This window comes from Staurois parvus, unplaced genomic scaffold (genome assembly GCF_062004578.1).
Source record: "Staurois parvus isolate SC_StPar_1 unplaced genomic scaffold, SC_StPar_1.0 ptg000341l, whole genome shotgun sequence".
In the NCBI taxonomy this organism is placed as follows: Eukaryota; Metazoa; Chordata; class Amphibia; order Anura; family Ranidae; genus Staurois; species Staurois parvus.
Window position 1 is genome coordinate 2,166,944 of NW_028318137.1, and position 25,598 is coordinate 2,192,541.

The 25,598-nt window shown below is 44.2% G+C and overlaps 1 protein-coding gene across 5 annotated transcripts in view; it reads left to right on the forward strand.

Annotated features, from left to right (window-relative positions):
- Window positions 1-25,598, forward strand: part of TCF20 (transcription factor 20) — a 497,541-nt gene that overhangs the window by 244,867 nt on the left and 227,076 nt on the right. The window contains exon 3 of one of the 5 annotated variants that reach the window (XM_089684284.1): window positions 13,782-13,861. The exons of 3 other annotated variants lie outside the window; for them this stretch is intronic. The gene's annotated coding sequence lies outside the window, so the exon portion shown is untranslated. Of the gene's footprint in view, window positions 1-13,781; window positions 13,862-24,062; window positions 24,166-25,598 lie in introns of those variants that run through there. One more of the 5 variants, XM_089684286.1, reaches the window with a different exon arrangement.

The following is a 25,598-nucleotide window of genomic DNA, read 5'->3' on the forward strand; positions in this document are numbered from 1 at the left end:
TTGTTCTTTTAAAAACGATAAGGCACCATGTACCTTTTTTCTTTCCCACTATATTAACGAGGAATAATACAAGGAGATGGAGCCCCTTAGGCAGTGACCGATTGGGTTTCAGTCCAGGGCCAGAGGTGCAAATGTGGTACATCAATTACTGCTGCTTCCCTCTTCCCAAAGCACTCAGTTTGCGGTGGTGCTTTGGTTGGTATTGTGGCTGTAGCGCTTGCCCCTGCAAGGCCTGTCATCCCTGCCCTTCCAGAGGTATATTCTCTTGCATACTTCCTTAAAGGTCATCCAGCTCCACATGGCGAGCATGGGTTTTCCATCCACGGTGGGGATAGCGTTGTGCCGGTAGTCTTGGTTTTTATTTTTGTTAGGAGGAAAAGGAATAAAATTCTATTCTCTATCTGTGGCTCTTGCCTACACATCTGAAGGCCCTGCTCTGGGCTGTGCAGGTTCTGGTGCTTCAAGGAGTGATTTTTCCGGTGCCTGAGTTGGAGCAGTTCTGGTGTTTTTACTCCATTCTCTTCACAGTTCTAAGTTCCAACTGGTACCCATTTCTTCGGTGGTGGCCTCGCTTCGGGTCCTGGCCTTGCTCAGACAACGGGGAATTGCTTTGATCGACTACCTTGACGACTTGCTCCTGCGTGCGGAATCCCGATGAACCCTACTGGATAGTGGGAAAATCAACATGCATCCTTATAGGACTTCAGGTGCATCCTTACCCTCTAGAAGTCTGTATTGACCCCATTCGAGTGCTTGGAGTGTCTGGGGCTGATCTTCTTTTCAGCGCAGGCCATGGTGTCACTCCTGTCAGATAAACTACAAGAACCCTAGCAGCAGTCTGGCAGCTTTTGAATTTCTTGTTCAAACATTTTATTGGGCGTAAAGGGTATAAGACAGCAAAATGTTAAAAAAAAATTTACAATTAGTATAGCGGATGAAGACATGAGGCCAAATGGGGCCTATAGTAATGGTACGGTTATTGCAAACTTAGAAAAAAAACATAATATGGGGGGGGGAAGAAAGGCGGAGGGTGGAGACGAGGACCGACAAAGTGTGTCACTTCCAGGACAGAAAGGGGAAAATGGGTCCAGACCAAGGCTCCGGACTACCTTCTGGCAAGGGGGGGTATTAGGGAAGGAGCAACGATTTGTCAAAACCCCGAGGAGGAAATGATCGACCCAAGGAGACCAAATTGACAAAACTTTAGGCACTGTGTCTGTAATAGCAGCTTCCACCTGCATATATGTAGCATGTATCATAGCCTATGCCACCTTATTCCAAACCGCCAATATGCACAGAGATGGAGTTTTCCAGGATTTAGCTATAAATTGTTTGGCTGCAGTTGTGATCTGCAAGAAAAGCCTAAACTGGAGCTTTGAAATCGAGGGAGGACGTAGATTGAGTAGGGCGATGTCTGGGGTAGGCGACAATGGCTTTTGAAAGAGTAGACAGCATGTGGAAGATACCACCCCAGAAGGTATGAGCTATTGGGCAGGACCACCAGATATGGAGATACGTTCCTGCCATCGCGCAGCCCCAAAAGCAGTATGGGGAGTAACCTGGAGTATATTTAGCGATCCTTGCTGGGTCTAGGTACCACCGAGATAGGACCTTGTAGTTAGTCTCAAACGCTACCACATTCTGTGAGAAGGATTTCGTTGCTAGCCAAATGCGGTCCCAATCTTCAACTTGGAGCCTAGGTCCCTTTCCCACTTGGCGACATGAGGAGCCGGGGGAAGGCTCTGGGGTTGATAGTAGGGCGTAAAGAACATAGATGAGGCCCCGCCTGTGCAGATCTTTCTTGCATGCGCTTTCGAAGAGGGTCATGGATCTAGCAGAGCATGAGGAGGTGGAAAGGGGGGAGTAAAAGTGCTTTAGCCGAAGGTAACAAAATATTTCTGACACGGGTAGGGAGTGAGATTCTCGAAAGGATGGGAAGGATTTGATACCTGTGTTGGTCAAGAAATGGTGGGCTCTAAGAAGGTTAGCTGAGGACCAAAGTGTGAAAAAACGCGGGGAAGACCAGGCTGGAGGGAAGGCCGGGTTGCAAAGATAGGAGAGAAGAGGGTTGTGTGACGATTGAAGGGGGTTTCGGGATTTGAGTCTATCCCAGAGGGCAACAAAGTGGGAGGTGATTGGGTTCTGGATCGCGCGACAATCGGAAGGTCGAAGCCAGAGTAGGTTGGCTAGCAAGAGGGGATCACTATTGACTGACCATAGAACAACCCATTGTGGGATCTCGTGAGATGCATGATATTTTGGGAGTTGCGCGAGATGAGTGGCTTGGTAGTCTTTCGCAAAATCTGGGAGACCCAGACCACCCTTTAACTTAGGTATGTGGATGGTAGCATGGGAAACTCGAGGGCGAATAGAACCCCAGATGTATGTGTGGGCGCGTCGCTGCAGCGTGCAGAGATAGATGGAAGAGAAGACCAATTATGCATAAGACTAGTGAGATGAGTGAGCATTGGTAAGTAATTAGCAGAGTATAGATCAGGTAAGGAGGCCGTCAGCTTAATGCCTAGGTATGGGATGGCGTAGTGGGACCACGAAAATGGGAGAACTTGTTGTAGATGCAGGGTTTCTTGAGGGGAGAGGGAGATATTCAGAACCGTAGATTTTTGGGGATTGATTGAAGACCAGAAATCACGTAGAAGCTGAAGGAGGGTTGGGGTGGAGGTGAGTGGCGAAGTCATAAAAAGAAGTACGTCGTCTGCAAAAAGGTTAAGCTTGTGATGAGACCCGCCAACCTCCAGGCCCCGTATATCCGGGTTGGCTCTAATCAAAAGGGCCAGGGGTTCGATTACTAGGGCGAAGAGGATTGGTGAAAGCGGGCATCCGTGGCGAGTACCCCGGGCAATTGGGAAAGGAGACGATTTGTGTCCCAGCTAACGGACATGAGCTGAGGGGTTGAAGTATAAGAAAGAGATCCATGTCAGGAGGTGGGGACCAAAGCCCCAACGGCGCAGAATAAAATTGAGAAAGGACCAGGAGACAGTATCAAAAGCTTTTTTTAATGTCTAGTGACATGAAACAAGTGGGAATTTTACGTGTGCGTGTGAGGTGAGAAAGAAGGGCTGCTCGACGTATATTGTCACCAGCTGGTCGAGAGGGGATAAAACCCACCTGATCGTTATGTATTAGGGAGCCTATAATCGGGTTCAAGCGAGTAGAAAGGATTTTGGCGAGGAGCTTGACGTCAATATTAAGTAGGGAGATTGGTCTATAATTGGACCAGGCTGAATCGTCTGAGTTTGGTTTCGGTAACATAGTTATAGTGGCTGAGACTTTCTGGTTTGAAGGATTGGCCCGACAAGATGGCGTTGAAAGCATTGGTAAGGACAGGAGAAATTAAGTGAGCATATTTCTTATAGTAGGAGGCAGAGAAGCCATCTGGGCCAGGGCGCTTTCTGGTCTTTAAGTCTTTGATAGCGGACAAGGTTTCGGCTGGAGTGATCAGTTTCTCAAGAGCTTCTAAATGCTGAACGGATAAGGTTGGGAATGAGAGGTGGGCGGGGAGATTCTCTGTGCGGGGTTGATCGAAGGGCTCTGTCTGGAAGTATAGTGAAGCTAGGTGCTTGCGGAAGGTGCAGAGTATTCGCGTGGGGTTACTGGTGTAGTTACCGTGAGAAAGTTTTAGGAGAATGGGTTTGACGATATGATCTAATCTATGGAGTGAGAGAGCTAGGAAGGTATCGGGTTTGTTCGTTTTTAGTGTAATATTTGTGACGAGATCTATGAAGGGATAGCTCGTCTTGGTCCGTCAGAAAGAGGTCAAATGGGTTTGCTCTAATGCTTTGCAGTGGAGAGGAGAAGGGTTAGTCTGAAACAATAGATGGGACTGAATATATGCCGCCTCAAGGCGGAGGCGTGTTAGCCGCTTTTCTTTGTTGAGGAAGGATGGCTTACTAATACAGATCTCTCTAAGAACAGGCTTATGTGCTTCCCACAGCAGGAGAGGGGAGATGTCTGGGGTGGAGTTCAACTGCAGGTAGTCTTTGAGAGCGATCTCAAGGTCAAGGCTGTGCGTTGGGTGGGATAGCAAATTATCGTTGATTACCCAGTAACTATCAGAGCCTGGGGGGGACAGGGAGGAGAGAGACGTAAGAACTGCGCAATGATACGACCATGGTATAGGGAAGATATCTGAAGTGAGAAGTCTGGAGGAAGTGCTGATGGTCGTGAAAATATGGTCAATACGAGAGAATGATTTGTGTGGGTGGGAGTAGTAGGTACAGTTGTGTTCAAAATAATAGCAGTCAGACATTACTAACCTGATCAATCACTGTTTTTGGTAGAAATTATATTTCTACATGGCAAATAATTTACTAAGTGTAGTAGAGTAATAGAAATCCAACAGACCCAACAGTCATGACATCCATGCTGCTGATTCTGTGTAATTGAATCACTAATTGAAAGGGGCATGTTCAAAATAATAGCGCTGTGGAGTTCTATTAGTGAGGTCATTCATTCTTTGAAAAACAGGTAGCAATTATTGCCCTTATTTAAGGAAGGAAGGCAGCAAATGTTGTACATGCTGGTTACAGTGCATTTCTCTCTGAAATTCTGAGGAAAATGGGTCATTCCAGACATTGTTCAGAAGAACAGCGTACCTTGATTAAAAAGTTGATTGGAGAGGGGAAAGCATATAAAGAAGTGCAGAAAATGATAGGCTGCTCAGCTAAAATGATCGCAAATGCTTTAAAATGGCAACCAAAACCTGAAAGATGTGGAAGAAAGCGAAAAACTACCATTCGAATGGATAGACGATTAGCCAAAATGGCAAGGACTCAGCCAACAATCAGCTCCAGGAAGATCAAAGAAGGTCTAAATTTACCTGTGAGTACTGTTCCAATTAGAAGACGCCTATGTGAAGCCAAGCTATCTGCAATAAGCCCCTGCAAAGTCCCACTGTTGAAAAAAAGACGTGCTGAAGAGGTTACAATTTGCCAAAGAGCACATTGACTGGCTTAAAGAGAAATGGCGCAACATTTTGTGGACTGATGAAAGTAAGATTGTTCTTTTTTAGTATAGTGGCCGGAGACAGTTTGTCAGACGACCCCCAAACACTGAATTCAAGCCACAGTACACTGTGTAGGCAGTGAAGCATGGTTGCGCAAGCATCATGATATGGGGATGTTTCTCATACTACAGTGTTGGGCCTATTTATCGCATACCAGGGATCATGGATCAGTTTGAATACATCAGAATACTTGAAGAGGTCATGCTGCCTTATGCTGAAGAGGAAATGCTCTTGAAATGGGTGTTCCAACAAGACAACGGCCCCAAACACACCAGTAAATGTGCAACATCTTGGTTTCAGACCAACAAGATTGACGTTATGGAGTGGCCAGCCCAATCCCCGGATCTTAATCCAATAGAAAACTTGTGGGGTGACATAAAAAATGCAGTTTCTGAGGCAAAACCAAGAAATAGAGAAGAACCGTGGAATGTAGTCCAATCATCCTGGGCTGGAACACCTTTTCACAGGTGCCAGAAGTTGGTTGACTCCATGCAACACAGATGTACAGCAGTTCTCAGAAGCAGTGGTTATACAACTAAATATTGATTCAAAGGAAAGCAAAATCTTCAAACATTTTTCAGTTTATATAGTGAATGTTTGAGTTTGTAAAGAAGAATACAAACACTTCTATTTTTTTGAACAGTCTAATATTCACTTTTCTTCAATTTTTTTAGAGGAACAACACAAATTTGATAAATTTTTCTTAATGTTTTGATTTGGAATAGAATGTGTAGTGTTCCCAATGCATTTGTGTGTATGGAAATAAAAGCTATTAGAAGGATTTTGAGCTTTGTTCACTTTTTTCAACGCACTGCTATTATTTTGAACTCAACTGTATATCTGTGTTTTACTGGGTGGAGTTCTCTCCAGGAATCTACTAAGGAATGGCGATTGAGAAGTTGTTGGAAAGAGTGTGAAGTGGCTGGGGGGGAGGGGCGACTGGGGAGATTTGTCAAGAAAGAGGTATATAGTGTGATTAGAATCTCCGCAAATTAGCAAGGTGCTATTTTTGTGGTGGTCAATTGTAGTCGGCAAGTGGGCTAGGAATGGAAGGGGACCTTGGTTAGGAGCATAGTATGAGACGATTGTTACTGGAAAATCTAATAGAAATCCAGACAGGATGAAATAGCGGCCTTCCGGGTCTACAATCTGGGCATGGAGCACAAAAGGGACTGTGCGATGAAAACTCCACTACACTTGGTTTTCGCGGAGGCGGTAAAAATTTGCGGGTAGAGGGGGCTGAAAAATGTAGGTGTGGAGATGAGTGGAAAATGTGTTTCTTGCAGGCAGACGATATGTGCCTTTTGGGATGCAAAAAAGCGAAAGGCCTTGTTGTGTTTTTGGGGGACGTTGAGGCCCTGAACGTTCAGGGAAAGAACGTTCAGGGGTCACATGGTGGAAGCAAAGAGACTGCAAAGATAAAATAGGTCCAAGGTTGAGCACTGAGGGAACGGTCCCAAGGGGAAGGGGCGCTGAAAAAAAGGAAGGTAAGGGAAGGAAAAAGTAGTGGGGAAGACAGGAGGTAGTTGGTGGAGGGGGAGAAGAACAACCAGTATCAACGGTCTGGCCCCCAGGACTAGAGCAGAGCGAGCAGTGTGGGGGGTCAGGAACAGCCCGAGCAGTACAAAAAATTTGTACCACATGAGCTGATAGTGAGTGCGCAGTGGTGAACATAGGGGAGAAGACAGCACAAGTAAAAAATCAAACTTGCGGACACCAGTGGAAGTAACCGGGGTCCGAAGCTCCCTGAGTAGGGGGGGGGGGGGGGGGTTTGAGTCTGGGAACTTGACACCAAATAATAAAAAAAAGTGGTGCAAGGTTAAAACGATATGTCAAGTGCGGTCAGGTCCAAGACTACCCAGCAGCTAAGAGGGGCTCCAACAGACTAAGCCAACAAGGTTAAGTGACCTAAGGAAGGAAGCAACAACGTTATTAGGTGAAATACAACACAGGATAACAGTGTGTCAGGGAACAATATGACCCTAGCGACAACAGGTGCATAATGTAAAGGCACAAAGTCAAGGGAGGGCCCCGACTGGGGTAGGTGAACAGCCGGACCGGGAGACCATCAGGGTAGGGAGGAGGGCCGGGAGGACCAGGTTGCAGGAGGGTGGTTGTAAGGGGGGGTCACCCTGGGAAATAGGGCAAGGAGTGAAGTCCTCCAAGGATGTTCTCGATGGAAATGGGGATCGGTAGAGATGTACAGAGAATGACGATCAAGACGATCAAGTCCCGGAGACTGGAGTGGCACAGGGCAGAGCTTGAGAAGGGTGAAGACAACTGGAACGGGTTTCAGTCCATAGAGTCTTGAAGGGCAGGAGCCAGAGAAATAAATCGTCCGCGCTTGTGGGTTTTCTGGGGTGAGCAAGAATCAGATCTTCTGCGCGATCCCTCAGGAGTATCTAGGGGAGGGTGGAGTTGAAGGTGGCGGAGTGTATCAAGTAGTTCCTCTGTGGATCTGCAGATGTAGTCACGTGACTGGTAGGAGAAGCGGACCGCAAAAGGAAAGTTCCAACGATATGTTATACCATGTTTGAGCTGTAGGTGGGGTTTCATGACCCTGCGTTTGGCAATGGTGGCAGGGCACAGGTCTTGAAATAATTGGTATGTGTGGGCGGCCTGGAAGGCTAGGGTGCCTGCGTTGCGGGCCACCTGAAGTATTTGTTCCTTGGTACTGAAATAATGAAATTTGGCGATGATATCGCAGGGCGGGTGGTCCGGTTTGCGTGGAGCTAAGGCACTTTGCACCCTGTCCAGCTCAAGGTGTTCAATCGGGATGGCCGGTGTCCGTTCTTGGAATAGGGCAGTGATCGTGGAGAGGACATCTGTAATGGTTTCAGGAAGGCTGCGAATGTTAGAGCAGCCTGCTCTGTTTTCAAAATCCTTCAGGCGGGAACGGAGCGTTAGGCTTTCGTCACGTAACACCTCAAATTCGTCTGTGTGAACAGCGGCATCCAGGTTGTCAACCCTGTGTTCTAGCTCAGATCTGTGGGCCCCTAAATCACAGATTTCTTTAGATAATTTGCCCATTATATGGTCGGAGGTCTGCTTTAGGGCTCTGTGCAACATTTTCTCAAATTGTTTGAGAAGGTCATGTTGTGCAGGGTCAGAGGTAGGTGGTGAGCTTGGTGTCCCCAATTCAGTGTCGTTATCAGACTCACCATCCAAGATGCTGCGTGCAGGATCCGTCTGCAGGGCTGCATAGGAGAGAGAGCGTGCCTGTGTAGTGGAGCCAGCGGCCATCTTGGATGAGGCCCGGGCTTCCTTAATAGGTTTAGCCTGGGGCTGATGTTTTGCGGTTCTCAGGACCATCTTGCCTGGTGCCAGGGGTGCCGCTTATGGAGCGGAGGAGTTTGAGGAGCGGGCCGGCAGCGGCGTCGGAGAGGCTGCTTCTCCCGCTATGCGGCAGAACCTCAGGCGGACATGCACGGACCGGAGCTTCCGCACATGCGCACTCTGCAGCTTTTGAATTTCAAAGAGCCCTTCCTGTTTTTTTTTTTTTTTTTTTTTTTGCAGGCTATGGTCCTGATGGTGGCTACCTTCGAGCAGTTCCAAATGTCCAGTTCCATGCGATAACACTGCAGTAGGCAATCTTGTCCAAATGGAAGGCATCCTTGGACATTTATCTTGAGCAGTCGATGAGGGTCTCTCATCCCTGTGACTGCAGTCTCTGGCTCTACAGAATGGAATGTCCTGCCTTTCCCTTTGATGGACTGTGGTCACGATGGATGCCAGCCCGTTTTTAGGCTGGGTGAGAGTCTTGGGATTGGACTTGGCTCAGGGTTGCTGGACTCTGGAGGATACTCGACTACCCATCAATGTCATTAGGTCTTCGGTGATTAGGTTGTCGTTGACGCATGGGGTGAATCGCCAACAGGATCTGCCGATCAGAATCCAGTTAGACAACGCCACAGCGGTGGCGTATGCCAATCATCAGCGGGGCAAGAGAAGTGCAGTTTCAGTGCTGGAGGCAGCTCACAGCCTGAGATAGATGGAAAGGTTCGTTCTGGTTCTGTTTTCCATACATGTCCCGGGGCTTGTAAACTGACAAGCAGATTATCTCAGCCATCAGTCGCTGGATCAGAGCGAGTGATCCCTGCACGCCGGATGTGGATCTTCTGGCATCCTGCCTCAACTGAAAGGTTCCAAGGTTCATGACAAGGTCGTTGGATCATCTGATGGATGCGTTAGTGATGTTGGGGGATTAGTTCAATTAGGCCTCCTGCTTGATTCCTTACCTGGATAGAGATAGAGAGGATCCCGGTCATCCCAATGGCTCTGGACTGGCCTTACTGTCCATGGTGCGGTGGTGGTGGACGCTCCCGACTGCCTCTTCAGGAGGACCTTTTCTGTAAGGGGCCTGTCCGTCCTGCTTTCCTTTGCGGACGTTGATGATGTGCCTGTTGCAAGCCAGGTTCTGAAGGACTGGAGGTTGCCTGGCTCGTTCTGTCAAAGGCTTGTACCATCACACCTGGAGAACTTATGTCATTTAGTGTGTGCAGGCTTGGGGTTCCATCCTCACTCTTTTTCATTGGCACAGGCGTTGGTTGGCCTTTCTCCACCGCTGTGTGGATTAGAAGCTTGCATTGGACACCATCAAGGGTCATGGCTCTTCTTTGGCTGTTTTCTTTCAGCGTCCCTTGGCCACACATCTTGGATTCGCCTTCCACCAGGTGGGTTTGTCATGTGGTGTCACCTTGTGCGTTTCCCGTTGCCGCCGTGGGATTTGAGTTTGGTACTACAAAAATAATGCAGTCCTTCTTAGCGTTCCTCCAATCAATATAATGAACCACCAGCAGATGAATATTGTTAGTGTGCTATAAATCTCTCTATTATGCACCTCCACCAACACATCCGATGTGTTCTCACCTGGAGCTTTTGACCTCATAAATGTGTTTGGTCAAATAGTGCTTGTGTCCCTTTGACTGGACTCTGTAATGGTGTCTCCTGGATTCTCTTATGAGCAGATCGCATCCTCCATGCACAACCTCCCTTTTATGACTCCACCTCTCAGCATAAAAATGTAGATGGACAGAAAATAGCCTCTCTTTTTAAAACCCTTAATTCCCAAACATAAAATCCTACAATGAACCACTCGCATTTTGTTGGGGCTCAATCGCACCAGATACAGCCAGCAAATAAACAGTATACACTGTATAAGATTATTGACGTTCTCATATTACCAATCTGCTGGACACCGTGAGTGGCGTGACATCATCAAGCACCTCCCCCACGCGTTGCGCCACAGGGTCAGGTAGCTTCCTCAAAGGGATGAGAGTTGGCAACCTTATCCTATATGCCTCCTTATTTGGTTTTCCACAAGGACAAAGTGATACTCTTTCCTTCACCTTCTCTACATCTGAAGGTGGTGTCGGATTTACACTTTCCTGAGGTCATTGGCTGTCACGTTCTCAGAAGGTGGCTCTGCACTCCTTGAATTTGGTATGCGCGCCTCACGTGTACTTCCTATGTGACAGCTGTTTGGTGGTGGTCTGATTTTCTCCTTGTGCTTACAGACGGTCTGATGAAAGGCCTGGCAGCTTCTACAGCCACTGTTTCCCTTTTGGATTTGGCAGGCGATTTTGCAGGCGTATGCCATTAAGGGATGGAAATCTTCCTTCCTTGTTACGGCGCACTCCACTAGGGAGGTTAGCACCTTCTGGCAGTTCAACATCAGGCGTCTGTTTCTTAAGCGGCAACTTGATCGTCTGTGCACATGTCTATTAAGTTCCGTGAAGTTGATGTGTTGTCATCATTGGATAGTAGTTGGGGCTGAAAAGTTTTGCACGCAACTGTTTCGAATTCTCAGGCACCCTTGGGGTGGTTTGGACTGTTGGCAGATTGCCTGGAGTTTTTTTTCTCCATTAGTTGGTTTGCTCAATGCTCATTATGGCACTGCTTGGGGACATCCCTGTTTGTTTGGTAAGGAATATAGACAGAGGCTGTTTCCATCAATTAACATAAGAGAAAACAGAATTTTTTTGTAACTCAACATAAAATCCCTTTCTCTTGAGTTCATTGACAGACACAGCTCCCTCCCCTCTATGGTGTTTTCTCCTTTAACACTAATGATACAAAGTGGTTCCCACGAGAAGCTAAAAATTAATCCACAATCAGTACATCAACTTAACTGAATACAACTGAAATAACTACAAGAGAGCTGCTTACACCTACACATACTCATATAAATATGCACAGCTTTCCTTAAATTAAATATATCTCCCTAATACCATATGTGAATAACAAAATAACCTATGAACAGTTTCTATATTGGAATAAGTCTCAATTTAGTGCTTCTTATTTCTGCCTCAAACAAAACAATGCGTTTCCCCAATTTACTTTGTGTCTTCTTAATATTTATCCACCACCAAGAACACCAGATGTGCCCTCACCTGGAGCTTTTGACCTCACACAAAGTTTGGTCAAAAAAACGCTTGCTTCCCTTGACATGGACATAAGATGCCAAATGCGTCTTGTATATAGAATCTTCCTTCAATAATAAACAACCTCTTTAACCACTTGCCCGCCAGAGGATCCCCCCCCCCCCCTTCCTGACCAGGCCAACAGTGCTGCGTTACATTAAGTGACGAATGCGTGGTCATGCAACACTGCACCCAAATTAAATTTACATCCTTTTTCTCCCCCCACGATTAGAGCTTTTTCGGTGGTATTTGATCGCCTGTGTGGGTTTTTTTTTTCTATTTGCTTTTTTTACAATATAAAAAAGCAACAATTTTGAGAAAAAAATTTTTTTGACTTGTTGCTAATAAACATTTCCAGTAAAAAAAAAAATTAAAAAAAAATCAAATTTCGTCATAAGTTTAGGCCAAAGTATATTCTGCTACATGTCTTTGCTAATAATAAAAATCTCAATACATGTAAATTAATTGGTTTACGTGAAAATTATGGCGTATGTATATATACTGGGATTTTTCTTTTTAATTTTTACTAGTAATGGTGGCAATCAGCGACTTATAGCGGGACTGCTGCAGGCATTCTGACCCTGGGGGGAACTGACTTGGTGTCACTGACATCCCCAGTGACACCAATACAGTGATCAGTGCTAACAAAAGGCACTGACACACTACTAATGACACTGGGCAGGAAGGCGTTAACATGGGGTGATCAAAGGGTTAGCTGTGCTGTTTTTAATATTGTAAATTGTTATTAAGGGCTAGTGCCAGAACATAGTTACAGCAACAACACTTTAGGTGTAAACGTTGCATTGAAAGAAAACCACCATCAGTTCAAAAGAAAACAAAAACAATACAAAGGCACATATCGACATAAGCCTGCACATTTTTGGGTTACATTTATTTGTCAAAGGCACGTTACCTAGAAAGGTGTCTGAACTATATAAGGGTGGGGGAAAGAGGGGGAGAGGAAGGAAGTCCACCAAAAGGAGGATGATCCCATAGCTCCCAAATAGAGCGAAAGTGGCCTGAGTGTTCACCCACTAGAGCTGTAAGATATTCCATTTCCCTGATTTTAGAGATCACTCTTAAGAGATGATTTAGCTTGAGAACATCAACTGATCGTGGTATCACCCGTCTAGTGGCTGTCATAATATTTATTCCCAGCCTCTTAGATTGCTTAGAGATACCCCTAAAGCAGGGGAGGGCAACTGTGGCCCTCCAGCTGATGGTGAACTACAAGTCCCATCATGCCTCTGCCTTTGGAAGTCATGCTTGTAAATGTCAGTTTTGCAATGCATCATGGGACTTGTAGTTCTACAACAGCTGGAGGGCCACAGTTGCCCACCCCTGCCCTAAAGGGTAGCCCCAAAAGATAGTGTAGCAGGTCTAGGTGTAGGTTAACATTGAGTACTTGCTCCAAGATCATTCTTACCATGGCCAAATAACCCGCAATCTGTGGACAAAACCAAAAGATGTATGCCAAGGTACCTACTCCTCCTATGCACCTCCAGCACTTGTCAGACAGATTTGGGTTGATTTCATGAAGCACTACAGGGGTCTCGAACCAATGCATCAATATTTAATATACGTTTTCTTCATACAAAACACACCGAGAGGTCTTTGCAACAGAATCCCAAATCACCTGCCAACATTTCAAAGAGATTGAGCATTGGAGTTTATCCTCCCATCTCTTCATATAATGGTAAGGATTATCAATAAGAAAACCTTTATTGAGAAGTAGGTTATATAAAGAGGTGATAAAATGTTGTTGGGAGGGACCTTTAATAGCTATCCTCTCTAAATCTGTGGGGCAATCTAGTGTTAAAGAGGAATTCAAGGAAAGGAAGAAATGACGGAACTGTAAATAGGTGTATTTGGCTGAAACCGGTATCATGGATTTCCATGCCCTAATCTCAAATGACCGAAACCTGTGCGAGACTGGGTTGATCAGGTGACGGAGTTGAAATATCCCATTAATTGCCCAAGGGCTCTTCTGTGGGTATTATAGACTATCTGGGAGCTCTGGATTATATAAACCGTTTAACAATGGAGAGCACACTTACAAGTTGACCAAACTTGGAGGGTAAATTCGAACCGGGGGGGGGGCGACACATAGGCGATGTATAATGAAAAGAGCGTAGCAATGAACATGTGTGAATTGGATAAATTATAGCCTAATTCAATCTCTGCCCATCTATTCTGAGGTTTTTGGGTGAACCATGATCCATGATAGCGTTTGTCTCAGATGAGTGGCTAAATAGTAATTGGTAATATCTGGTACCCCTAAGCCACCATTATTTCTAGATGACAAAATAACTGTTCTCACTATTTTGGGCTTTCAGGCATGCCAAATAAATCTAAGAAATGCTCGAAGAGTTTGCAGTTGAACTTGAGGAATCGCGATTGGTAGAGTCTCGAAAAGGTAAAGTAGCTGAAAGAGCTAAAAAAAGAGCTGAAAAAGTGTCAAAGAAATCTCTATGGAAAAGGGGGGTGTATGTCTGGTGATAAACCGTTATAAAGCTTACGATAGAAGTCTCTGAATACTTGGGCTATCTGTTGCGGGCAAAAAGTAGGGGTGCCATCTGCTTGAAACAAAAATTCAGGAGCGGAAGTTGTTGAATGTGCTTTCAGTTTATTAACCAACATCCTATGAGGTTTATTAGCATATTCATAAAACTTCTGTTTCGTTTCATCCATAGCAGTTTCTTCGCTATAGAACTAGCCTCAAGTGTCTTAAGTTCATCTTTAAGTTGTAGTGCTAATTGAAGTTTAGGCAAAGAGGGCGAAGCGGTAAGTTTTTTTTCTTTTCCGCTTGAGATAATTGGTTCATAAGGTCTGTTTTCTTGTGAAGCATGGATTTCTTAGGACATTGAGCTTTCCATTATAAAGCGACCCCTAATATACGCTTTGTGGGCTTCCCACAAAGTTGAGGATGCTGACACAGATCCTGTATTAAGTTAAAAAAAATGAATGCAATGCTTTTGAAATAGAAGTGTTGACACCTGCTTGATGTAGAAGTGTGTCATTCAGGCGCCAATGGCAAGTGCGAGAATTTGGTCCATTTAGAAACCGATCTAAAGCCAAAAAAGAATGATCTGACCAGGAGTTGGGGACAATATCGGAGCTAACTGTCTAAGCAGGGGGGTTCAAAGCAAAAGGTAATCTAGTCTGGTGTAGATATGGTGCAGCAGAGAGAAGAATGAAAACTGTTTAGCACTCGGATGTTGTATTCTCCAAATATCAAACAGCTTATGTCCTCTAATCCATTGACGGAAGGATGTAGACTGTTTCAAAACATGTTTTGAGGGCAATTGGTTTTGAAGGGTTCTTCTATCTCGTGCAGCTGATATGGATGAATTAAAGTCTCTGCCAATAAAAGTGAAAGGATGTTAAGAAACCAAACGTGGGGAGATAGCATCTCTAAAGAACACCAATTGATTAGTATGTGGAGTATACACATTAATGATTGTAATATAGACATCGCCGTATTGACATTGCAGTAGTATACAGTGAGGAACAGAAGTATTTGAACACCCTGCAATTTTGCAAGTTCTCCCACTTAGAAATCATGGAGGGGTCTGAAATTCACATTGTAGGTGCATTCCCACTCTGAGAGACAGAATTTAAAAAAAATTCAGGAATTCACATTGTATGATTTTTAAAGAATTTATTTGTCTTGCACTGCTGAACATAAGTATTTGAACACCTGTGAAAATCAGTGTTAATATTTGGTACAGAAGCCTTTGTTTGCAATTAGAGGTCAAACATTTCCTGTAGTTCTTGACCAGGTTTGCACACACTGCAACAGGGATTTTGGCCCACTCTTCCACACAGATCTCCTCTAGATCTGTCAGGTTTCGGGGCTGTCGCTGAGCAACACGGAGTTTCAGCTCCCTCCAAAGATGTTCTATTGGATTTATGTCTGGAGACTGGCTAGGCCACTCCAGAACCTTGATATGCTTCTTACAGAGCCTCTCCTTGGTTATCCTGGCTGTGTGCTTCGGGTCGTTGTTATGTTGGAAGACCCAGCCACGACCCATCTTCAATGCTCTGACTGAGGGAAGGAGATTGTTGCTCAAAATCTCACATTAAATGGCCCCATTCATCCTATCCTTAATACAGTGCAGTCGTCCAGTCCCCTTCACAGAAAAGCACCCCCGAAGCATGATGTTACCACCCCCATGCTTCACAGTAGGGATGGTGTTCTTGGGATGCAACTCATCCTTTTTCCTCCAAACATGACAAGTGAAGTTTAGACCAAAAAGTTCTACTTTGGTCTCATCAGACCACAGGAATTTCTCCCATGCCTCCTCTGGATCATCCAGATGGTCATTGGTAAACTTCAGACGGGCCTGGACATGTGATGACTTGAGCAGGGGAACCTTCCGTGCAATGCATGATTTGAAACCATGATGGCGTAGTGTTCTACCGACAGTGACCTTTGAAACTGTGGTCCCAGCTCTCTTCATGTCATTGACCAGCTCCTCCCTTGTAGTTCTGGGCTGATTCCTCACCTTTCTTATCAGTGATACCCCAGGAGGTGAGATCTTGCATGGAGCCCCAGTCCGAGGGAGACTGACAGTCATCTTTAGCCTCTTCCATTTTCTAACAATTGCTCCAACAGTTGATCTATTTTCACCAAGCTGCTTGGCAATTGCCCCGAAGCCCTTTCCAGCCTTGTGGAGGTCCACAGTTTGGTCTCTGGTGTCTTTTTGACAGCTCTTTGGTCTTGCCCATGGTTGTAGTTGGCGTCTGACTGACTGTGGGGTGGACAAGTGTCTTTAAAGAGCTCAGACAGGTGCTACTAAGTTAGATTAATGAGTGGAGTAGAGGTGGACTTTTTAAAAGCACAGTAACAGGTCTTTGAGAGCCAGAATTCTTGCTGTTTCTTAGGTGTTCAAATACTTATGTTCAGCAGTGCAAGACAAATAAATTCTTTAAAAATCATACAATGTGATTTCCTGAATTTTTTTTTAAAATTCTGTCTGAGTGGGAATGCACCTACAATGTGAATTTCAGACCCCTCCATGATTTCTAAGTGGGAGAACTTGCAAAATTGCAGGGTGTTCAAATACTTCTGTTCCTCACTGTAAATCTGCCCTGTGTGTCTATTACCGAGGATACCACCCGGATAGGGCAGCCTTTCTTGACGAGAATAGCGACACCTGCTTTACCTGTTCTATCCATAGCCGAGTTTGCTATAGGAAAATATCTGAGGGCAAAGTTAAATGAGCTTCCCTTTTTGAAATGTGTTTCCTGGATAAGGATAATATCAGCCTTAGACTGATGGAATTCCTTAAGAGCTATCGACCTCTTTCTCATTGAATTTGAACCTTTAACATTGCAAGAGTATAGTCGTAAAGACATGCTGGTGTAATCTGAACATGAAGCAAGTGTATGCAGGGCAATATGACAAATAAACCATGTTGTTCTAACAAAGAATAACACAAAAAAAATTGACTGAGAAAGACGCATCCAGTGCGTCGCAAGAAAACTAGCAGACACAGAACAAACAGATGCAAAAAGATTTGCAAACATAATATGAAACCAAAATCTGGAGGAGGCCTGAGCATTGACTGAGAAAGATGCATCCAGTGCGTCGCAAGAAAACTAGCAGACACAGAACAGATGCAAAAATGATTTGCAAGCGTAATATGAAACAAAAATTTGGAGGAGGCATGAGCAGCCTAGACCGCCTAGGCATCTACAGCAATAGCTGTAGATGTTTGGGGACGACATAGGGAGGGTGAAGGTTAGGCGGTGACTTCACTTCTCTCTTCCAAAATAAACAGCAAATAACAGGACATTATCTAAAAAGATCCCGATAGTGTGTTGGATTTATCCTTAAGGGGATATCCGAATTGTCAGGCAAGACATATCAATAGACGTTAAGTCTTAAGTGGCATCAGCTGCGTTTTGCATGACGTCATCAGGGGACAGAAGATAACCGGGAAGCAGGAGACCGTTGAGGAATTGGGTGGCCTGTCTTGTTTTTGGATCTTGCCAGTGTCCACAACTTGTTAGGAGTGTTGGCTGCTCTTGTTTTGGGTAGGGGTAGTGCTAAGGCTTCATCCGGGAGAGGAGGTAGGCCTAAGTTATGCAGAAACACTACTACTTCTTGAAGATCTCTGATTGTGTGTTGAGTGCCATGCTTGGTTACTGTTAATCTGAACGGAAAGCCCCATCTGTATATAATGCGATGCGTCTGTATGTGGAGAGTAAGTGGAAGAAGTGTAAGTCTCTTAGACAATGTGATAGGGGACAGATCACTATAGATTTTACTTTTTTCCCCTCTAAAATCAACCGAGGCGGTGTTAAGTGTGGAATTCAGCAAAGACTTCTTGCTATCATAGTAATGATTCCAGACAATGATGTCTCTTGGTCTTGCGCCCAGTGGTGGTTTCGAGGCAAGAGAGCGGTGGGCCCTTTCCATTTTCCAATCTATGTCCAGAACCCCCGGGGCCAATGCAGTGAACAGACCCCGAAGATAATCTTGCAGATCAGATCCTACAGATTCTGGAACACCTTGTATTCGGAGATTCTGTTTCCGTTCCCTATTCTCCAAATCTTCTTGAATGGTTTGTAACTGGGACATCTGTTTCAAAATGTGATTATTTTCCTCCAATACATGTACATACTGCACCAGATCATCAAATTTTGGTTTCTAGGTGGTCTGTACGTTCTTCCACCAATGCTATCTCCCCTGAGTTCATGTGCTATTTTACCCACTGCTGCAGATACAGTATAGTATGGGACAGACTTTGCAGAAGGCTATGTAACTTATCCAGAATGTCTGCTGTGAGATATGGGATAGGGGAAGGGGGAGACAAAGCAGAGTGGTGTGTTACCTTTGCCACACGAATCAACGGATCATCTGGTTCTGCCATCGAGGTTGCGTGATCACTCAAGGCCGGGGATGTGGCCTGCGACACTGTAAGGGACCGCCCGGCGGTACCACTAGCACTCCACTGATCGGATGTTCCCAGCGCACGGAGTCTAAGCCCCAGAGTACTTGTTCACCAGGGCCCCTGATGGTGGGGATGGACTTGGAGTACCCCAGGACCAGGTCGTGACTACTGAGGACACCCGTCAGTGGTAGGGGTATTCGCCAGGGGCTCCCACGGGAGAGAGCCAGGTATGAGGAGGTCTGGAGACCCCGTTGAGAGGGATGGATGGATGGATGGCTGAGCAGGTGCAGGGTCATACAAGCCGGGTCGGTAACTATGGGGACGGTGTGGTACAGAGCAGCGGGCAAAGAATAGTCGGGTCACACGCCAGGTCATCAACAGCAGGTCAGATCCAATAGGGGGCATTCAGGAGAGAGGTCAGGCAAGCAAGGGTCAAGAACAGGAGAAAACAGCAAGGTCAGGGCACAATCCGGGTCAATAACTTACTTTAAACAGGTTCACAGGATACAAGAGACCAAAAGGCACTGAATGACAGCTCAGGGCCGTTTAAATATCCCGCCCTGCGCTGTCATTGGTGCCAGGCGCGTGCCCGTGGTCACTACTGCGCATGCGCGAACCTGATTGCCGCGGTCGGCCAAGTCCCGGCGCTCGCGTACAGGGAGGTGTACTGCGTCTGCGCCGAGCACAGCGGCGCGGCGATCGCCGACAGACACATACTTATCCATATGTGTAGGCCGCAACTGCTTGGTGGGTGATGGAGGGTACTTCTGACGCCCGATTTTGCCCATGGGGATCTGCAAACGATACTGAGTCCGGTACTGATGCTCCTCTGCAGAAATAGCCAATATGTTGTGTTTTTGTGCATTAAAAGTAAAAAAATTTTTTTTTTTTTTTTTTTTTTAAACAAAAATTTTTATTTTGTTTATAGCGTCAAAAATAATAAGTGTACAGGTGATCAAATACCACCAAAGGATCGCTCTGTTTGTGTGAAAAAAGGACATAAATTTAATTTATGTACCGTATTGCATGACCGCGCAATTGTCCGTTAAACTAGTGCAGCGTTGTATTGCAAAAAAATGTTGTAAATTGCAGTGGCTATACCATAGTTTGTAAACGCTATAACTTTCACACAAAGCAATCAATATACACTTAATGGGGGTTTTTTTTCACCAAAAACGTAGCAGAATACATTTTGGCCTAAATTTATAACTAACTTTGAGTTTACTATATATTTTTTATAGCCAAAAGTAAAAAATAACGTTTTTCTTCAAAATATTTTGTCTTTTTTGTTTATAGCACGAAATATATTAAACGCACAGGTGATCAAATACCACCAAAAGAAAGCTCTATTTGTGTGGAAAAAAGGACACAAATTTTTGTTTGGGTACAGCATTGCATGACCACGCGATTATCAGTTGAATTAGTGCAGCGCCGATTAGCAAAAAAGAGGCCTGGTTATTAACCATTAGCCGCCCGGCCTATAGCCGTTTGGCGGCCGCAAAAGTGCTGCAGATTTCCGGGGTATACGCCATTTGGCGTCCTCCCGCACATGCGCAGTTCACGCGGTTGCAGAGCCGCGCAGCGGCGCAATCTGTCACCGGCCGTGTACCTCGGACACGGTCGATGACAGATCTGAGTACCGGCCCCCGTTGCCGGTACCATGTGACCTGTTGTGACCAATCAAAGCAGGTCACATGACAGTTGTATACAATGGGTGGCTTCATTCATGCCATCCTTTGTATACTAGTGCCTAGCTGTGAATGGTCACAGCAGGTCACATGCACATCAGGTGATTAGCTGTGGCCAAATCATAGCTAAGCACAAAAAAAAAAACCTGAATGAATCGGTCATTCAGGTAAATGCTCGCTTATAGCAAAGTAATTCTTTGCTATAAGCAAATTGTGTAAAAAAAAAAAAAAAAAAATTACTGATCACTTCCCCAAAGTAGTACAATGTTACTATGGTGTTACAATGTTACAATGTTACTATGGTAACATTGTACTACTTTGGTCATAGTAAAATATGGAAAAAAAATCTTTAAAAAAAATGTAATAAAAAATTAAAAATAATAAAAAAAAATTTTTTTCATACTGTCACCAGTCAGTGTCCCTGTTCACCGCTATGCCAGTTATATGATGATGCTGTACTGCACTGGTGACGGTATGTAAAAAAAAAATAGTGAAAATAATTGTTTTAAATTTTTCATTTTCCAAAAAATTATGACAAAAAAATACAACTTCAAAAAACTCGCCATTCCTCTTATGAAGTACGTCGGACTGTCTACTCTGCAAAAAGGGGTCATTTGGGGATATCTGTACTATTCTGACTTTCTTGGACCTCAAGAAATTAGATTGGCTGTCAGTACTTCAGGATTGATCAATTTTCAGATCTATACCATAGTTTGTGAACTCTATAACTTTTCTACAAACTAAATAATACATCCTAATTTGGGTTATTTTCACCAAAGACATGTAGCAGAATACATCTTGGCCTAAATTTATGAAAAACAATTATTTATTTGTAAACTTTTATAACAGAAACAAAGAAACGTGTTTTTTTTTTCAAAATTTGTGGTCTTTTTTTTGTTAATTTAGCAAAAAATAAAAACCCCAGCGGTGATTAAATACCACCAAAAGAAAGCTCTAGTTGTGTGAAGAAAATGATAAAATTTTAGTTTGGGTACAATGTTGTATGATCGCGCAATTGTCATTCAAAGTGTGAGAGCGCTAAAACGTGAAAACTGGCCTGGGCAGGAAGGTGTAAAATTGCCCGGTATTGAAATGGTTAACCACTGCAAGTCCGGACACTTTTACCCCCTTCTTGTCCAGGCCAATTTTCAGCTTTCAGCTCTATCACACTTTGAATGACAATTGCGCGATCATGCAACACTGTACCCATATGAACATTTTAGCATTTTTTGAGACAGATAAAGCTTTATTTTGGTGTTTATTCACCACTGGGATTTTTATTTTTTTTTTTGCTATATAAAAAAAAAAGTCCAAAAATGTTGAAAATTTTTCTTATAAAATTTTGCAACTAATCTTTCATCATAAATCTTGGCTAAAATTTATTCAGTTATCTTTAGTAAAAAAAAAAATAACCCAAATTAGTTTATAGCCAAAAATTATAATTTAAAAAATTTTTTTGTACATTTATTTAATTTTTTTATATATATTGTTTTTTTACATACTGTCACCCTAGCAGTACAGTGTCACTATGGTGACACTGTACTACTTGTGGGGGGGTGATAATTATTATTATTTTTTTTTTTTTTTTTTTTTTTACACTGATTGCTTTTACACCCATAAAGGCTGTAAAAGCAATAATTTCTCCTTCTCTCTGGCTGCATTCTTGCAGCCATTGAGAAATACTGTGTGAGCTGTGATTGGTCACAGCTTGTCACATGGTAAAAGGCAGTTGTGAATAGCCTTGTACCATATGACCTCTGTGATCATTCACAGATTTCACACGTAGTAAGCAATGATCACAGAAGTGACATCTTGCTTACTACTCTGCATATGATCACTGATTGGTCAATCAGTGATCACACGATCGGGACCTCGCACAGAGGTCCCGTACGACAATCGGTGTTCCACTGTGTCCGGAGGACACATCGGGCTCCGGATCCCAGGGAGTGCGCACAAGCAGGGGGCGGGGAGGCCGTTTATAAACTGCCACCCACCCCTGCACTGCCACCATCCGGCCGTTTATATACAATGGCCGGACCGGAAGTGGTTAAACGTGTTCAGTAAAAAAAAAAAGTTAAAATCCAAAGTTCGTCATAAATTTAGGCCAAAATGTATTCTGCTATGTCTTTTCTAAAAAAAAAAAAAAAAAAACCCATACGTGTAAATTAATTGATTTACGTGAAAGTTAGTGTTTACAAATGGCGGTATATATACTGATTTTTTTTTGTTTATTATTAATAATGGCGGCGATCAGCGAATTATAGCTGGGCTGCGGTGAGCATTCTGACACTGGGGGAACTGACTTGGTGTCACTGACATCCCCAGTGGACTGTACCAATGGCACTGGGATTGAAAGGGTTAACATGTGGGGCGATGAAAGTGTTAACTGTGTGGTCTTTCACTATGGGGGCTGTATATGTACAGTTAGGTCCATATATATATTTGGACACAGGCACATTTTTCATACTTTTGGCTGTGTATGCCACCAGAATAAATTTAAAACAAAACAATTCAAATGAATTTGAAGTGCAAATTTCAGCTTTAATTCAAGGGGTTGAACATAAATATCAAGTATAAATTTTAGGAACTGCAACCGTTTTTATACACAGTCCCTCCAATTTCAGGGGCTCAAATGTAATTGGACAAATGAATATAATCATAAATAAAATGTTAATTTTTAATATTTTGTTGAGAATCCTTTACTGGCAATGACTGCCTGAAGTCTGGAACCCATTGACTTTTACTAAAGACTGGGCTTCCTTCTTTTTGATTCTTTGCCAGGCTCTAACTGCTGTTGTCTTCAGTTGTTCCTTGTTTCTGTCTTTAGTTTTACCTTCAGCAAGTGAAGTGCATGCTCAATTGGGTTGAGATCAGGTGATTGACTCAGCCATTGCAGAATATTCCACTTCTTTTCCTTCAAGCTCCAGGGTTGCTTTTGCAGTGTGTTCTGGATCATTGTCCATCTGTACTGTGATGGTCTAAGTATTTAAAAAACTGCTGAGCTACTGGGATTTTCACAGACAACCATCTCTAGGGTTTACAGAGAATAGTCAGAAAAAGAAAATATCCAGTGAGCATCAGTTGTGTGGATGAAAATGCCTTGTTGATGTTGGAGGTCAGAGAAGAATGGGCAGACTGGTTCCAGATGACAGGCAACAGTAACTCAAATAGCCACTCATTACAACTGGGGTATGCAGAATACCATCTCTTGTATCAACGTTTCAGGTTGGTGGTGTAATGGTGTGGGGTGATGTTTTCTTGGCACTAGCAAGGTGTACCTAATAAAGTGGCCGGTAAGTGTATATTCTTCTCATATGTTGGTTTTACCAGCAGATAGTAGATTTGTTCATTTGTATATTCTACACAAACATACCTACCTCCTGTTTGACTTTGCAAAAAGGGATGTATGGCCACCTACAATAGTATGCAATGTAATGAACCTCAGGCATATTTCATGTACTTCATTTGGGCTTGTCAGATTATATCTGACCTCCAGCAGCAAGTGGTCACTGTGCTTCTCATCCTATTGTATTTCCTTCCCTTTACACCTAATAGTGGTGTACCGAATTGAAAATTCTGCTACCGAAGCCGAAATGTCTGCGTATGTGGGGGGTGGGGAGGCTCAAATTTTATTAATTTATTTTTTTTTACTTTTTTAATGTTTTTTATTTTATTTTTTTTACAGAGATGCAGTGCTAATATTGATCTATGTGAACAAAAACGTGTGAGATAATATCCAATATCATAAATAATAAAGTCAAAAAGAAAAAGTGCAATGTCCAGCAATAATGTGTGAATCGATGGTGATCACCGATGTGAAGTGAAATCTGTGAAGGGGAACGTCTGTGACAATCCTCTACCACTATGCACTCACCAGAAGCAAGAAGTAAGCAGTATCCTTTCTACTGCAGGAAATAGATAAATACCCTAATGACATCCACTGCATCTGGGCTCTATATGGGCATTTCTGGAATTGGACCTCCCTTACACCGGTCGGCGATCGATCCAAATGTGGCCGCCAGATGAGGTGTATCCCTTTTGAGAGCGCGAGTGTGCACAAAACGCGTTGGTGAGGAGCCTACGTGCTGACCACGCCGCCAAATCCATGCGATGGTCTGGCGGCCATCTTTGTGAGTGTTTTGTTGTTTTATGCTCCACATGGATGCTTTGCAATTTTAAAGATAAAGAAATACTACACTATATGCCGTTGTCTTTGGGCTCTGGTATGTGAGCTCCTTTAGGATTTTCCACATTTGAATCGATCGCCGACCAGTGTAGGGGAGGTCCATTTCCAGGAATGCCCATATAGAGCCCAGTTGCAGTGGATGTCATTTGGGTGTTTTATCTATTCCTGCAGTGGAAAGGATACCTTTCTTGGAGGGATTTCTGTACAGAGCCTGTTTATGTCTTGCTTCTGGTGTGTGCATGAAAGGAAGCCATCCATTGTTTACAATTGTCATGTGACCTGCTGTGATTGGTAACCGCGGTCACATGGTACCGGCAACTGGCTTGTACACAGATCAATGGACACAGCCAGTGATGGATCTCGCCGCAGCGTGGTAGTCATCTGGGAGGATGTCATACGATGCCCACCCGGATCAACAAAAGTCCCGCTCGGCTGTCAGTTTGCTGTTATCTGGGCGGGAACTGGGTCCTTTTGAATAGGTCCTTTTGGATTCTAGAAAAAAAACAAACTGTAAGGGTCAGTGCACACCATGGCTGCTATACATTTGGTGCCTTGTGGTGCAATAAACAGCCCATTCAACATCAGTGGGCTTAAATTCACTGCAATGTATGCAAAAATGGGGCAGGTTACATTTTTTCCACAGAATACTGTGCATTGTGCTTCGTGGCCCTGCTGTGCACTTGTGTTTTTAAGGTGTATTGAAGTGCCATTCACAATGAATAGCGTTGCAGTAGGGGTAGAGGGGGGACATTGGTGATAAGAGGGGGGAGACATTTAAGATGAGGGGGGGGGGGCATTTGGGATAAGTGGGGGGAGAGGGGGGACATTTTGGATGAGTGGGGGGAGAGGGGTGACATTTAAGATGAGAGGAGGGGCATTTGGGATAAGTGGGGGGAGAGGGAGGACATTGGTGATTAGGGCAAAGGGTTTTGGAGATAAGTGGGGGTAGAGGGGGGACATTTAGGATAAGTGGGGGACATTGAGGATTAGTGGGTGGAGAGGAGAAACATTGGGGATTAGTGGGGTGATACTCTGAGTGTGTAATGTGCCCTGTGTGACTATACTGTACATGATTGTCACATGGCACAGTGCATGTGGTCAGAAAGATTCCCAGATATGTATTACAGGTGGAGTACGGCAGCACACCCATCCCTAGAACAGCAGAGGAGCAGAGCTCTGAGCAGTATGCTGCATGGACTGGAGGCGGTTCAGTGTCTCAGGACTGACAGCCAATAGGAAGTCAGGAAAGTATATATGCACTTCTTGTGGGGAAATGGGCAAAACTCAGTGCTGGCTTTGCATTGCAGAGGATTACTAACTGTAGTAGAGTGCGGAGCTAGGATGTTTGATAAGAGATAGAAGTCATTGTACTCGCTC